General features: G+C 37.2%; 1 long non-coding RNA gene across 1 annotated transcript; it reads right to left on the bottom strand.

Moving 5' to 3' along the window:
- Positions 1–578: 578 nt before the first annotated feature.
- On the bottom strand, positions 579–14,774 carry LOC121356903. Its single transcript, XR_005955653.1, has 3 exons — positions 14,729–14,774; positions 10,724–10,836; positions 579–704 (listed from the first exon to the last, which is right to left on the bottom strand). It is a non-coding gene; the product is annotated as an uncharacterized LOC121356903 (long non-coding RNA).
- Positions 14,775–15,254: the final 480 nt, after the last annotated feature.

Below are 15,254 nucleotides of genomic sequence, written 5' to 3'. Positions count from 1 at the left end.
GCAAATGCATTTCCTTTATCACTTCAGCCCTTCTGTGTCTGTCACAGTGATAGACTCTTTTTGATTGCTTAAAATATTACTTTTAAAAGAAAAGAAGAATCTCTCTGATAGGTCAATGCTGGCTTTGAAAATGAATTACTCTTGGTCAGATATTCTTGTTTCAGGGCATTACAGAAAATATAATATATGGCATTACATTCAACATTCTCATCTGGATACTACTTCCCTCAGAGCTCATCAGCAGTCCTGATCAAAAGCATGACTTTGGTGTAGGTGCATTTTTTAGCTGCATATAGATGAGAATTAGTTTTAAGATTATTAATGAGTCCACAAAGACAGAATCATGGCAGGAAAGACAGAAAGCAGCCTGTCATCCTCCTTTCAATTGTGTGGTTTCCAGAAATGAAGTAACTTGCGTGAATCATATAATCAGTATTCACTGTGTCAGATGCAAATTTATGGTCCTACAGTTCTCTCTAAATGCAAATATTGGGGCTAGAATCAGTACTTTACTAAAGAATCAGATATTGACAATGTCAGCACATACTGAAACAGGCTTAGTTAAAACAATTTTAATGGAATCAAGCGACATCTTTAAAAGTGATCTCCTTTGTCACAGAACTTCAGTTTCTCTGTCTAATTCCGCAGCAGCACAGAAATGCAGGAATAAAGAAGTCATTACACTTCTTAGATGTCCTTTCTGCCTGCACAGCATGGGTACAGAAGAAGAAAAGGTTATACAGACTTGCTTAACAAGCACAATGTTGTAGTCAAAGTATGAAAATATGGTCTGCTAGGCAACACTGAACCTAACACTCAACCCAATCACATCCACCTCTGATAATAAATTACTGATGTTTTCCAGAGCTCCTTGAAAGTTAAGCTGAAGGTCTATGGAATTGATCACCAAATTTAATCAGACACAGCAAAATCTAGCAGCCACCCACTCTGCTGAAATACAAATACGTTGTGGCAAACTGCCTCTTAGAGGTGTTCATGTGTAGATATATAACTGGGTGATCAGAGAGAACTGACCTTGAATTCAGGGGACTCTCTCAACCTACAGTTTATTGATACTGAGTTTGGGATTTCCTCCTGAAGGCCACTCCTTCAGTGAAGAAGATGAGAAAAGTACCTCCAGCCCTGCATGGCCTGGCAAAATTACACTGTTTCTGTCTCTTATAGACTGTGACATACACACACAGGGGACAATACTGGCAAAACAGAGAGCCTAAAGTCAAAGAAGATTGTATAGAGGGGGTTTGGAGGGAGACCATAAGGGAAAAACATATTTTACTTCTTTTACAGTTAGATAGTTCACTTCATAATTTTTTGTAGAATTATCTTTGGAACTGTTACCTTTCAAGTCTGCCTTAAAAATATTTGTGTTATGTGGGTTCTTATTCTTCATCCATTATTGTGTCTCAAGGTTTCGTGAGGGAGGCTTTCACCTACATTGGTATGCAGCATATGTATCCTATCAGATGTTACTTATTATGCCATTAAAGAGTGAGAAAGAATAACACATCTATGCCAAAAGAAAAGGTTTTACAGACATCTCAAAAATCGTTCCTATAATCTTGCCACGTAAACAATGTTTGAAAAGAGGAAACAATTTAATGGTAATTAGGATGTAACACCTCCAGCTTTGCATCAATCTGCACAGAAATAATGTAGGCCAAGAGTTGACAAGCAGAATGCAAGGAGAAGGATGTAGCATCTCTAAGCCAGCAGAAATCCCTATGCTTAACTTCCTCCTCAAGGGCTGTTTTTTTTTTTTTTGTTTTCCTTAAGGATGCTAATACACAGTTTGTGAAGAGAAAAGGGCTTTATCGTCATGTCAAATGAACAGCTATATAATAAATTCTCTTTGCATATACAGATATATGCTACCCATCTCTCTTTTGTTAAAAAGTAGTGACCTGTTTTTATCCATTCCTATAAAGTGTACCTTTTGCTAAGACTACTACTAACCCCAGAAATTTCAATGGTATGCTGTAGATTGTATCAGGTTTGAAATTTGCATGAAAGTGTTGATATTTTGTCTTAAAATCTAAGGAAAAGATTAGCTTAATGGCAAAAAAATACACTTTGAAATGGATATTCTCTCTCCTCACCAAAATGGTTAGCTAATGAAACTGAAATAAATTAAAATCTGAAGGGAAGTGAAAACAGATTCTGAAAAAGATAGGGTGATACAACAATACAAACTGAGATGGGTAAAATCACATTGGAGAGAATACAAATGAAGTTAAAAGAAAAGATGGTGCAACAAGATAGGGGACACAATGCCAAATGAAAAAAGTAGACAAAACCATTAACAAGATGGGGGCAGGGGGGAGATAATGATTCAAAAATGTAGAAATGTAGAAGGATGCAAAAGGGAACAATGACAAATTGTCAGTGAAAAGGAAGGAGGAGGTAAAGAAATTTAAAGAGTCTTATGTCCCATGACATTAAAAGGAATAATTTAAATTACAATGTTAAAAAAATCCATAGGTATACAGTACTGAAAAAAAGTAGGAAATGAATGTTGCAATAAATAACTGTGTTCAGAAAGATTACCTTCTAGTTTTTCTCTTCAGAAAGAGAGAGAATGACAAAGGTAAAGAAATTAAGCACATCTGGAAGTTTCCCTTTCACAAGTGCAGCTAAACTAAGATAAGCTTATGTTTATTTTGGAAATAAGACTTTTCTTACCAGCCCTTATATGTAAAATTCTCTAAGAAAAAAAAAGGGAATGCATATCACATTGTTAATAGTTTGACTTCAGAGAAACTGCTTCCCAGCTTTTACGTTACCTGAAATGAATTTTGCAGGCCCAGAGTACTCAGGAATGGATGAATTTCAAATCATGTAATGTCTGTGGGACTGTGATAACTCATCACACTTGGGAAATCCACCCTTTTTTAAACCTAGGAGTGTAATGAAAGAAGGGAAGGAGACTATATCTAAACTGCTGTAGCAGATGGATATATTGGATGAATTTTGTAAAATATAGTCACTGTGTCTGTGACTGGCAGTTCTTTTGGATTTATTTATTCTAGGCTCAGAGAAAAACCAAAATTGCTCCCTAAAAGTTCCAACAAAGACTCATCTCTCTGTGTCTCTCTGTTATGTCTAAGAAGACAAAAAAACCAAAGAAGAATATCTTTTTCCTGAAAACAGTATCTCATAAGAAGTAAGACCATGAAACAAAGAGTGTGTTGTTGCAACTGATCTTTCCCCTGTTTGGAATCCTGCATTTAATGTTATGAAAGCAAGATATGACTGTATCTGCCAGCATATGACTATCTTGTGATTCTGATATAGAACAATTTCTGCCTAAACTTCGGAAAATCAGTTAATCTTTAGTACAGTTTGATATGTCTGAAGAGGCTTATGACTCATAAAATACTTCATCCATTAGCATTGATATACAGAAGTGATGCATTTTGCTTCTTCATTCACACTGTCATAATTTCCATGTGTTCACTATAAAAAAGTAACTTTCTGTTTGGAAGCCTCTAATTCTAGAGTGAAACCTCAAAGAGATCCAAAACAAATGTTCAAATTTTAATTTTTAAGAGTGTAGTATTTTTATATCTGCCTATCCCATTGGCCACCTTGAATTTTTTGTTTAGAAATCCTTTTTTTATATTTTAAGCTTCCTTTCAGTAAGAGAGACAAATCAATCACATTTACCAGCCACATATTTACACACAAAATTTAGAACAAATATTCTGCTATAAAACCAGTAAAAAAAAAATGAAAAAATAAACCTTTTTGAGATACTCCACAATACCTATATGATTTAAATCCATAACTCACTCATAAAGTTCTTCCACTGTTTACAATGCTGAGAGATTACTAAAACTTAGATTTGCTTACTATCTGCCTATGTGACTTTCTGCTTTGAGAAAAAAACAAGTATAAATCCTACTAATATAAAAGACCAACACATATGAAAATGGAAATGTTCATCGGTTTATATTATTGGTGCAACATTATCCAAGATTCTGAAGGAGAAAAAGTTTGACAATGTAGATAGGTATGCTATAGTTGTAGTGTAGTGAAACTGTAGCTTCTCTACCTTAAGCTGCCAGAAACTATAATTTAAAGCTCAATATATTTTCTTAACTATTATTTTGTACTCCCCCAAATTTTGTTCTAAACTTCCATCGTGATTAACAGAAATTTAGGTTTGTTGCCGGCCTTTAGCGAGGTCTATCAGTACACCTCTGGGTAAGACTGAGGAAATGCCATATCACTCTCAGAGGTTTTTTCTGTTTTAAGAGTGATCCTCTTCTTCCACAAGATAGAAGTATGTATAATTTACAGGAAGAGGCCTTGCCCATTTGTGCTTTTTGAGCATAGATGCAGTTTCTTTTTGACGCTCAAATACTTTGGTAATAGTGGAAGTGAAGTAGCACTTGCTGTCTGTTCCCACTCATGCTTTCTGCCAGGAGCTCTAGAGAGGGTCTTAGGGTGAGTTGGATTGGCTTAAAGCACATCTTGTGGTCACATGATGTGGAGTTTTAAGACTTTCCTTCCTTGTTCATTAGAGTATTGTATGAATTTTGTAATATTTTATAGAGTTTTTCCAAAGAAGTCTTCAGGTTGTGTGTAGTGGCATCACAGCTGTGCACTATTCTATCAGCATAGCCGTGTACTCAACACACTGCATCAACCCTCAGGCTCTAATACCTTAGGATTTCTTGCACTGCAATTTAATGTATTTCTTTCTGGTTGCCTTGCTTTCAAAAAAAAACCCAAAAATGAAACCAAAATCCAAACAAACAAAAACCAAAAAAACAAGCAAACAAAACTAAAAAGAAACAAAACCAAAAACTAAACAACCAACCAACCAACAAAAAAACCTCACCACAAAACTAAAGCAAAAAACCCCATATATTTTATTGGTCTTCTAGCTCAGAGAGCCAAACTGCATATTTCTGAATTTTTCTTGTTTGAAATGCTAAGGAGACACCTTACTGCTGTCTCATATTAATACCAGTGTTGATATGTTCCTGCCTTTCATAAAGTGTTCTTTGAAAGCTACCCACCAATTTTGTTGTTAACAATGAGCTAAACGAACACCAAAGAATAAAACCAAGAGGAACTAAAAGAAGTGTAGAAATATGGGTGCATTTCTAAAGTCAGCTACGTGGAAAAAGAAACCTGAACAGGCCCTCTGCAGAGCAGAGGCAAAAGGATGATTCACTGTATTAAAGCTCACATCTGCTTCAGCACGTAACAGGAGCAGCTGCTCACCCTCACCAAAACACAGCACTGTAGTGAAAGATCTGAGCATAGAAGTTCACAGAAGAGCCTTTTCTGTGGCTCATCTGGTGTAATATTGACATTTCAACATGCTTACACAGTAAAACAAGTTTTGGTGAGGCTTACCTTAAAAATACCTCCTAATCTTAATTGATCTACTGTTTTGTTCCATGAATTGGCATATGAATGGCACAGACATGGCAACAGTTTACAAATATGATACATCCAGAGAACAACAACCAGCATCATGGAAAGCAGAAATGGTGAAGTCTGGTTTTTAGAATTACTTCCTTTTCTCCTGCTTGTGTCAAACAAGCAGTGAGTTCCAAATACAGCATTTCCATGTTTGGAAATTTCATGATGTTCCTCTTGACAGTAGATTTCTGGATGTGTTTTTGAGCGACCAAACTGCATGGTCTCTCATGGTAAAGGAACTAAGAAATCCATTCTCATCCAACTGGATGACTTATTTTCTCTGTAAATTGGCGAAACTGGCCACACTACGACTTGTTCTGTCTGTCAAATTTAATTGTGCATACTATAAGAAAAATTACAGGATATGCAAACTCATATGTGATATATATACATAAAAAGTGATTGCATAATTCTTGTGTCTTTGTGATAAAAATGAATTATGGCTTTCCAGAAGCTTGAAAAATAAGGAGATTAAGAGGAAAAAACCCAACTGCTTCATCCAACCACTTTCTGGTGTTTATGTGCATAATTCTCATTAAATTAAGAATTATTTCTTCAGATTTCAAGATGTTTGAAGTTACCTAATACATGTGAACATATTTAGCATGTAACATAGCAAGAAATATTTTAATGATGCTATGAAATGCTGACCAATAAATTATTAAACAAAATAGTTTTATGTTCTTCACTTAACATTCTGTAGCATGTTTTTTAATTATGCAAGCTGATAGAAGGTTAAAGCAAGTATATCTGCTCTTTAAAAGTGGGAGTTTGGTACTCCAAAGGCATAATCATCTCAAGGAAGAATTTTAACTCTTATCTTCTGTTTTATATTCAGAAATTTGACTAGTATCTTTAAAAATGAAAATCTTCTTATGGGTTAGTTTTCTGTTTCTTTCTTTTCCAAGGTAATTATTCACCAACTATTCAACAGTCATGCTAAAAATTACCTATACAGTAAGAGACAGGAAGAATATCAAGGTTATATACAAACTCTGAAATATTTGGAGGACAATCCAAATTTAGCATGAAGAGAACAACATGAGGAACACAAAAAAATTTGTCCTTGAATTTTCTCTTTGAAAGCTGGATTTGAAGCAGGCTTAAATATTGCATTTGAAATACTGCATTTTATGTTTCCTTTGAGCAATTATCTTTACAGCAGTAATAAAACCAGTGAAATAAAATTAGATATTTTTAAAGCAGAATTACCAAATCAGTGAGAGATGCCACTTAGTAATAACTAGGTGTTCAGTTCAGTTTTTTCTCCTCTTGATTCTGAGTTTCCTTCATTATTTCCCTGTGTATACTTTTTCCTAGCTTATGGATGATATTGAATTTGGTAAATACAAAATTGTTACAGTCTAATTGAGAGATTCTTCTTGAGTTATGACTCTATATTTAAATAATTTCACTATTCAAATGAATAATTGAATATCACCAATAATATTTTGTCTCTTCCCCGTGAATGTTTGTGAGTCAACAAATTTAAAAGAATTTGAGAACTTGAAGCACCCTTGCTAGTGTTATGTACAAGTGGAAGATTTTATGGTGTATATTTAGTTAGGCAGAAGTGAAGACCAGGTGAGATACCACTCTTTTGCAGGCTGAAGCATTTTCTTCCTAAAGGCATTGCCCCATGACAGAGGACAAGAGAAAGTATTTCCCGCCAATTCATTTGATTTGGGTGTGTTCTTAAGCACAATGGCAGTTTATTGCCCACCTTTCTCTGCATGTGAATTAATGAAAGCGTTTTAATTAATTAATTAATTGAATTAGTCAGACAACTCCAAAGGGGAGCACTGTGAAGAGCTGGATGGTTCTGTGAAGGGGATGACAGCAGCCTCAACTGCAGGGTGGAGCCCAGCCCTGCTGTGCCTCACCACGGGGACATGAGTGTCACCAGAGGGTGGTTCTGTGGCACCAATCTGCCTCCAGCCCTGCTGGGCCTGCCTCGCGTGCACTCTTGTATCCCACCTCACTGCTCGAGGAAATGCAGGTCTGGAAACCTCCTTGAAATGGAGAAGCATGGGGGTAAGTCTGGGCTGAGCACACACTGGCAGGATGAATGATTTTCCTCTGTTCTAGGTTTTGGGGTTTTTTAATAGTAATAATTTTAATAATTCCCAAGGAGACAGTGATATATCTGAAAAGTGAGAGACCAGGTGATATAACCTGGACTTCAGGAAAGCATACTTTGGCCTCTTCAGGGATCTGCCTGGTAGAGTATCATAGCATTAAGCCCTGGCTGGAAGAGGAACTCAAGAAAGCTGGATGATATTCAAGGTTCATCTTTGAGCTCATGAGTATGCATCCTAATGAAGAAGTCAGGAAAAATGCCAGGAGTCCTGTGTAGATGAAAAAGGAGCTCCAGGACAAACTCAGGCAAAAAAAAAGAAGCCTACAGGGGATAGAAGCAAGTTCTGGTAGCCTGGGAGGAATGAAAATGAATTGTCCTAGCAGCCAAGAATCATGTTAGGAAAGTTAAAGCCCTGCTAGAGATAAATTTGGCCCGGAATATTGAGTGCAACAAGAAAAGCTTCTGTAGCTATGTTGGCGAAAAACAGAAGACTAGGAAAAATGTGGTCCCTCTCCAAAAGGAAATATGAGATTTGGTTACCTGGCATATGGAGAAGGCTGAGGTACTCCAAGACTTCTTTGCCTCAGTCTTCACCAACAAGTGCTCCAGCCACATTGTACAAATCACAAAAGATAAAGGCAGAGACTGGGAGAATGTATTGGGTTCCATTGTAGGACATCAGGTTTGAGACAAGGTAAGGAGCCTGAAGTCCATGGGATCCGATGAAACACATCTGTGGATCCTGAGGGGACTCAGAGCCATGAAAATGATTGGAGGGCTGGAGCAGTTCTCCTGTGAAACCAGGCTAAGAAACTTGGGATTATTTAGATTGAAGTAGAGAAGGTTCCAGGAAGACCTTATAGCAGCCTTCCAGCCCCTAAAGGTACTACAAGAAAGATGGAGAAGGACTTTATACAAGGACACTGAGTGACAGGATACGGGATAATGGCTTTGAACTAAAAGAAGGTAGGCTTAGGCTGGACACAAGAAAGAAATTTTTTACTGTGAAGATGGTGAGACACTGAAACAGGTTTCTTGGAGACATTGTGGATGCCCCATCCCTGAAAGTGTTCAAGGCCCAATTGGATTGGACTTTAATTGGACCATCTCAAACTGTGCTGTAATACTGTGAAAACCTGTGAATGATAGACTTAAAAAATACATGATAAAAATTAATATTGGTTAAAGAGAAGGTAATATTAAATTATTCTTTCGGTGTCAGAAGTAATCTTTTTCTTTCCTCTACATGATTTTCAGGTAATTAGGTAATTAGAGGCTGTTTTTGATAAATTAACAACTTAAGTAATTTTCCCGGGGGGTGGGGGGGCGGTGGTGGAGAAGAGGGAAAACACTTCTCTAAAACAACTTTTTTGGCAGATTTTGACATTTGTAATATTTTGTGACAGCTTGAGAATGACTGTATTGGCCAAAAATCCTACAGATCTTGGGGTATAAAATTATTGTCTTGTAGAGGCCTGATCTGGCCAGAAGAGAGCACTGTAAATCCAAAGAACGCCAGCTTCAGCAAAGTTCATGAGACCCAAATGTGATGTTTTCCCCCACTGCTGTCAGAAACCTCGAGAAATTATAACTATGTTTATTGATGTTAGCACCAGACAGATAATTAATTATTTAGGGTTTTCTTCTGAGAAGTGAAAAGGTCACCTTCATTACACACAACTTTAAAAATACTGTGCATGATACTGCAGATCATGAAACATTAAAATGCAAGCAGTGATTGAGAATTTCAGAGCTCATGTATTTGCTTTACATGTCCTTCCAGCTTTGAAATGCTCACATTTCTACACTACTGAATGTTTTGAAAAATATTTTTCATAGAAAAATATGATTTTCAGACCCTACATTGAAAAAGAGATGCTCAGGTCTTGTCTGTTGTATCTGTAAGGAAGATGAGAATTGCTGAAAAGAAAGGCCGAGAGAAATTGCAGGGTATGATTTTTCAGTTTCAAGAAAGAGTAGAAACCTAGTAAACAAAGGGTCAAGACCAGAAAAGCAGGAAAAATGAAAATCAGGAAGGAAAAAGAAGAAATTAGGCTCTAGGCAAGAAATAATAAAAGGAAAAGCTAGAAGGCAACATGAGAAACCAGATTTCCAGCTGTAGGTTCTGACAGCCTCTGGGCATGCACATGACTGCTCACTGCATGCGTCTTTCTCTCCAAGCTTCTCCAGCAAGCAATGACCATATTCCACACCTCACATTCCACACCTGTGCATGGGATTCTCCTTGGGTCTGATCACAGAAGCTCCTGCTAAGCCTTGACCAAACTGTTTGAGCAGTGGAGCATTCTTGGACCTTACCAGCTGAGCTGTGAGGCACCCACTCCCTGATCATAGCAGGAGACCTTGCATGGTAGAGGTGGCAATAATCAGAAATATTGGATGTCTAACCCAGGTGTGGAACATCCATATCCTTTGCATCCTTACTCCACTTTACATTCCTGGCATCCATGTAAATCATTCCAAACTGCTTCTAATTTGATCTTCCTTTGTATGCTTTACCTTGTGTAGTAAGTAATAGAGTAAAACCTTGCCATTGAAATCTGTAAAGTGGTATTTTCACAAATTCATATTAAAGCTTGATTTTGCCATGATCTTTTCACCGTGGTTCTTTAAGTGACCAAACCACCCATTTGGAACAGCTGCCCGGGTCAGCTCTAGCAGCTCTTCCTGGTTTAGGCTTGGGAAGTCCCATCCTCTTCACACATTCTTGCTAATTTTGCATGATGAGGCTGCATAGAAAGACTCACCTTATTTTCTCTGCTTCCTTGGGTGTCACTTTCAGATATAGGGTTATTTCTCGTTTAAGACTGATAAAAGAGCAACATCCTATCTCTACATTGCCTTGAAATCCCCCTCTCTAATCCTGAGGCTCCCCACTGCCATGGGGAAGTGTGGCCATCTGCAGGATGGGGCTGTTCTCTGGGACACAGTGTTCTGCATGGCCTTGCTGGGGGAAAATGGAAGAATAGCACAGTGGGACAAGCACCCCTGATCAGAATTTGTGCCAGAGATGCATCAACCATTTGGGCAGGGATAAGGTGGCATAACAAATGGGTTGAAATAATAATGGAAAATATTTTAAATTTATAAAATTTTATGCATTATGTCTGCTGGTTTCATCAAGTCTATTTAGAAGGGTTAATAGAGAGAAATTTCAATAAATACCTGCAAAACATGCCAGCTGCAGGGTCTTCCAGCAGTGATTCTTGTAAAATATGAGTGTACAAGCAGCTTGAGAGTTTTATCCAGATACACAGAGTACAAACCTCCTCAACTCACTGAAAATAAACAGTGAAACACAGTGGGAATAAAGGGATGGTTCTGTGACATCAAAAAATTATGTCACTTCTGTAGAGATCATATTTTAGTCATCAGAGAGACCAGATAAAAATAACCTATAATTTTCTTCATGCTTTATGTCTCCTCTCTGCTGTCTGGCTTTAGCCCTTAGAAAATATCTTGACAAGGAGAAATAGAATGCATAGAACTGTAGAACTCAAGGTGAAACTGAGAAAAACAACTGTAATGATATGAAAAAGATGAGGTTGTGCATTACATTTCTTGATAATCTTTGTACCTGAACTTATAAGGAACATGAAATGAAACTAGTAATGAAATTAAACGTGCCTTTCAGAGTTGTTTACAGTGAAATTTGGTGGTGTGCAATGGGTGATAAAAAGTGAATTTCTGTTAATAAAGCTGCAACATTCTTGCTCAGGTGATTGTCTGCCCTGCTCTGCATGCAAAGCTACATTTTTATGATCATAATTTGTTCAGATTTGGTGGTGCCTCAAATGTCTCTTCTTTTAGATGCTGTCAAAACCTTGCTTGATAACTTGTTTGGTTAAAAGCTGGGCAAAATACAGACAGCTATTCCACTTTCTTTGCTCTTGTTCTTAACATATTCACAGGTCAACTCTTTATCCAAGAATTATGTTTGATTAGGTGTTTTCTTCCCCCATGATTTTTTTCAAATATAACTTGCTTGCTGTCTTGCGAGGGAGAATTAAAAAATTGGTAGCTCTCAAGACAAAGCGAAAAAAAAAAAAGTGGGGGAAATAAGAGACCTTGAGGAGAATCCTTACCACAGCTGTGAATCTTTGGTTCAATTTTTTTTCCCTACTGATGCTGGGTTGCTAGCAAGCTAAGCCCTAGGGGCAGGGTGTAAGCCCTGTCTCTACGCTCTGCTGAGGACAGGTTGGGGTACTGTTCCAATGTGATGTTTGGTTGGACAGTGAGAACCTGGCATGGGCCACTGGCACTGGCACTTTGATAGTGGAAGCCTTGGGACAATCTCATCCTGGAAGACTGGGCTAAGGGATACGTCAAAATCCAGCTTTTTTTGCAAGAAATGCCAAACTACTTCCCAAGGAACTGGCTAGCTCCCTGACTGTAACAGTGGTGAGTGAAACTGTCAGTCCCAACTACAGCAGTTTTTTGGATGAAAACAGGGAGCACATTTGGCTTCTTGCAGTTAATCCAGGATGGAAGCTCAGGATTATTTGACTTCCATAATTTTGCTATTAGGTTCCAAATCTCAGGCAGTGATTCAGCTCCCAGAACACCACACTAATTTGATACTAAACCGTGAAAGGTCATTGCTAGCATAACAGTATCCCATAATAGCAGAACAAGAATATTCAGTGGCATTTTACATGTGTTTGCTGATGTTAAGCTAGCATTTTGTGACACTACAGGTATTATGCAGTGGTGAATGTTAAAACTAAGCCTTTTCCCCCCTTAATTCTACCTCCTAATGCAAGTACAAATACAGGCTATGACAAATACACACTGGAAACACTGAGAGGGCAATAGATGCACTTTGAATGTAATGTTAGTCTAAATTTGATCTTTGATGAGATGCTATCTTACACTGGTAACACTGAGAGGGCAATAGATGCCATTCAAACAAACTTTGAATGTAATGTTAGTCTAAATTTGATCTTTGATGAGATGCTATCTGATGAGGCAAACCAGAAGCTCTGGGTTTTGATAACTGAGCCAGAAGGGTCTGTGACAGAGGAAAGACTATGAAAGTTGGGAAGTCCCCAGAGCCTTAAGAATCTGGAGAAACTACTCAAAGTAGAACTGACAGGGATGTTGATTTCACTGAGGCTTTGGTTTTGCCACAGGCCCAAGAAGTTCTAGTTTTGTGAGAAATGCCAAAAAATGTTGGTTTTAGCTGTATCCAGGCCTAGCACTTCTGCATTTTCATCTGCACTTTTCACTAGATGACCATGTGCTCCCTGACTATCTCATCTTCCAACAGACAGCCAGAAGAAATTGTGAGCAGGACTGAAAACAATTGCTGTTCTCAAGTCCATTACATGCCCAGCATGAAATACTTCACATGTAACTTATTTTCATAATGCTTGGACCATTATTTGAATTAAAGAGTAAAACCTTTGTTGTATTCATGTTGAGAAAGTGACAGTCATTAAAATGAACAAGTGCCTGTTACCTATGAAGTAAGCCTTGGAGCAAGTCTCTCTCTGATCCAAACATCCAAATGAAGGGAGAGATGAGAAGGGGAATTGTAATGAGAAACTGGATGGAAGTTAAAAAGCAGTTGCCTTTGGCATGTTTTTATTAATTTTTGGTTGATATGCAAGAAAGGGTTGGTGTGTTTAGTGATGTTTTAGTGCTTCACAAAATTATGATGAAAATAGAACAGTAAATAAGTGTTGAAGTAAAAATTTCTTAAAAAATATTAATATGAAGAGTAAAAAATCAGGCAATAAAAATTTTTCTAAAACAGCTGCTTTATGTACTTATCCCATCAAAGTAAGAATTAACATCTATGTGTCACAAAACAGCACTTTGAGCTGGTGTGTGAGAAAAATGTTTCCTGGCTGTTCATTAAAACCATTAAGACAGAGGAAGAGCCAGTTACTTTGGTTGCTGCTCCTTTCCTAATTTTGTGCCATTGAATGTGAGAAAAATCCAGCCTTTTACTCTGTGAGTCTCCTTGCCCAGGCTGTGATTGTGTTTGTTTGAGACTTTCTTCCAAAAAATCTTCTTCCAAGAGTTAAGCTGAAAGACAACATTTTGATATTGCAGTTGGGCGGTGGGGATGAGTTTAAAAGGTAAACTCATGTTTTTGTTGTTTTTTTTGTTTTTTTTTTTAAAAAAAAGTAAATTAGTGTTTCAGAGCCTTCTTTCCCTTTTGCCACTGTTCTGTTCCCAGGATACAGGTGTCTGTAGTAGCTTCTGTTTTTGCATGGAAGGAAGCACATTAATTCTATTTGTGCTAGGGACCTCCTTGGAAACATCCTTTGAAAGTTTGCTTTTGTACTACCTGTTGCAATACCACAAGACTGGGCCTTCTTCAATTCTTTCAGTTTCTAAAACTTCCAGTGAGAATTTGATCAGCAGTAACCTGGCAGGCTGAGCACAAATGTACCTGTGCATCTGGCTGCAGAAGGCCTTTCCATAGCTTTATTTTCTTGCTCAGATAATAATTTCCTTTGAACCAGAGCTCCTTTTTCTATCCTCTTAGTGTAACTCCTATGTCTTGGAAACGCTTGTAAAGGAGCTCCCCATTGAAATTCTGGCAATTTTTTTTTTCCAAATACAAAACATCACCTTTGTCTGTGTAGTTACATACTCTGTCAATACCTTTGTAGTTAAGGTTGGTAACATAGATTCTGTGCTGTGTTAACAGGCAGCCATACACTGAGGGACATGAATGATATGGAAAAGGTGGAGACAAACAAAAAACATGGAAACACCACTTCATACTCAATATGCCCACAGTTCTTCTAATAAAGTAAGTCACTTCTTTCAGGAATATGGGGTTTTCATTACATCCATAAACACTTTTACATCTTTTTGTGCTTAACTACATTTTGGATTTCTAACCTATATAAACCACATCTGTTGCAGAGATGAGATGGACTTGAATTGCAGCAAAGAACTTTTGTCACATTAAAGTAGAGAAGGAGTACACAAGCTTCTAATTTAAATGTGCATTAACACTGAATATTATGAACAGGCTTGAAGATTTTTACAAAGGCAAGTTTTACAAAAGAAAGGACCCCAGAAAAGAATTTTAAGTACTTCAAAATGAAGAAAAACCTTTTCAATTAGAAAATAACCAGTGGCATAAAGAAATAAAGTGCATTACATAACATTTTCATGATGGAAACAGTCAGGTGATATTTTCCTTACCCTCATTTTCTTCCTGCAGATCTGGGTGTCTGAAGCTCTGTCTCCTTCTGTGATCATTTGTGCAGTTACTAATTAAGGCTGAATCTATTACATACATTCGACTTCAGCTGAGCATCTGTGTAACATGAGAGTTCAGTCTCGATGTTTTTGGCTGGTTGGATGCTTTGTGAAATTTCACAATTGCACACCAAAGATTAATTAACCTGTTCTCTTATTTAATTTAACTTCATTTAATTTTAATGTTGTAAGAATTACTTGATATTAGTATGTCAAAAGCACTATATATTTCCTTACCAAATTATTATCAGATTTGTTTTTGGATAACTTCTCTTTTGTCAGGACAGGTGCTATTACATTTCCATACCACAAAAATGTTGGATACTCCCAAGAAATAATAAATGATATCAGTTAATATTTATGATAAAATTATTATCTATTTTCTCTGAGATTACCAGGAACATTTGGCACGGTTTATGTTAATGAGGTGTTAAAAATCTTTCTGTCAAATGAAACTGTACAGAACTAT

This window comes from Pyrgilauda ruficollis, unplaced genomic scaffold, assembly GCF_017590135.1.
Source record: "Pyrgilauda ruficollis isolate IOZ18807 unplaced genomic scaffold, ASM1759013v1 scaffold30, whole genome shotgun sequence".
Classification (NCBI taxonomy): domain Eukaryota; kingdom Metazoa; phylum Chordata; class Aves; order Passeriformes; family Passeridae; genus Pyrgilauda; species Pyrgilauda ruficollis.
This window is presented reverse-complemented; position numbering and strand designations above follow the sequence as displayed.